This window comes from Cebus imitator, unplaced genomic scaffold, assembly GCF_001604975.1.
Source record: "Cebus imitator isolate Cc_AM_T3 unplaced genomic scaffold, Cebus_imitator-1.0 Scaffold544, whole genome shotgun sequence".
Lineage (NCBI taxonomy): Eukaryota > Metazoa > Chordata > Mammalia > Primates > Cebidae > Cebus > Cebus imitator.
In genome coordinates, this window is record NW_016107859.1 from 976263 (window position 1) to 978402 (window position 2140).

The window sequence follows — 2140 nt, forward strand, 5'->3', positions numbered from 1 at the left end:
GAGTAGCTGGGATTACAGGCACGCACCACCATGCCCAGCTAATTTTTTGTATTTTTAGTAGAGACGGGGTTTCACCATGTTGACCAGGACGGTCTCGATCTGTTGACCTCGTGATCCACCCGCCTCGGCCTCCCAAAGTGCTGGGATTACAGGCTTGAGCCACCGCGCCCGGCCCCAAGCTCTAATTTTTTTAATGTAATTTGCCCATCAGTTTAAAATGTGCACACAAATTTGCCATAATATGTAACCAGTTTAGGTCCCAATGAAGATGACCAAATTAGGGGCCAGGATGTTGGAAACTGTTTTTCCCCTTCAGAGGTGGATCCCTGGAAAATTTTTTAAAAAAAGAAAAAAGAGAAAAGAATGGAGGGTAGAAATGGAGCCAGATTTCACAGAAGGAAAGAGGAAAGAAGAAATAAGAAAGGGAGGCTTATGAGCCTTCCAGCCACTGCATGGTGCAGAGTGGGTATACTCCCTCCTCTAATTCATTTTTTGTCAGGGAGAGTTTCAGCACCCCAGACCTTCACAGTTTGGGACAAATCCTTCCCACCTCCACAAGTCACCTGTCAAAATGAACTGTTTACAGGCACTTTTTTGCATGCTTTTGGCTAAGAGGACAAAGGCTATGCTGGCTCCTGAGACAATCAGGAGGATGAAGTTGGAGGAAGGAGAAAGAGAGACACAAAGAAACCAGGACCCACATACAAAGGTTGCACATTTGCACATACCAACAAACGACACATTCCATAAACATTTCCCCAGTTGAGGGGCTGGGTAGAGTCCCAAATCACTTAGTTTTAAATGTCCCCCACCAAGGGGACTAAGTCTGAACTGAGCAAAGCCCCAGGGATTTCACAAATACAAAAGAAATGCATAAAATTTTTGAATGTTGTCACTAGCACTCAAAACCAAGTAGAGCAAAGCTCCATGACACCCCCAAAGAGACAGAGAGTATTCAGGTGCAATCAGATTCTCTCACTCAGTTTCAAAGTGTGAATGTTTTCTGGCTTCTCTAACGGTAACTTTCTTTGCATCAGTGAAGCATTCAAGGCAAAATTTACCACAGCAGGAAGAGAAAGAGAGACTCCCCCAAGACTCAACATCTTAGCAGCTGCAGGAAGACTCCCTAACATTCTAGCCAATAAATCAGGTAGCCATGAGCAGCTCTAACTAACAGGTGACACTATGCTCTACCTCATAGAAACCAGACTGACAGACTCAGGCCCCCAGAGCCCACACTATTTTCTACATGGACTGCAGGTTGTAAGCCAACACAAGTCTAGTTGCTTGCTACTTATAGAGTTCAACCAGCAAGAGTGAGATCTGGTAAAAAAGAAAGTGACTTTACAAACAAAAACTAGTAACAGGCAAGTGGCCAGATTTCCAATCCAAAATGAGCACGTCGAATTTCTTGGGAGAAGGCAAGGATTTAAAAAGGGGGGACTTGGTGTGGAGGCATGCAGGAGTTTTGTCAAATACAAGGTCTGTGTGTCTTGCTTTGGTCTCAGTCTCTCAGGAGCACTGGCTGGCATCATATTAACAATGATCAGATTGACTAGCTACCTTGACATAGTCTCTGGAATTATGTGCTGGGTCACTGGGCTTGGTCTTTCTGTCTCATGATTAACTCCTGGAACTTCTAAGAAAACACATAATTAGATATTAGTGTTACCAGAAAGGGGTCCAGATCCAGACCCCAAGAGAGGGTTCTTGAATCTCACACAAGAAAGAATTTGGGCCAAGTCCACAGTGCAACGTGAGAGCAAGTTTATTAAGAAAGTAAAAGAGTGAAAAAATAGCTGTCTTATAGACAGAGTGTGGTGTTCCTTGGTAGTAAAAAGAGAAACTGGCTTATCCTAGGTACAATACTTATTGATATATCAAATAAAGAAAATCATGAGGAGGGTCATGTGTGGTGGCTCGTGCAGTAATCCTAGCACTTTGGAGGCCAGGGTGGACAGATAACTTTAGGCCAGGTGTTTGAGACCAGCCTGACCAACATGGTAAAACTCCATCTCTACTGAAAAATATATTAAAATTAGCTGGGAGGCAGAGATTGCAGTGAGTTGAGTTTGCACCACTGCACTCCATGCACACGAGCCTGAGTGACAGAGACTCTACCTCAAAAAAAAAAAAAAAA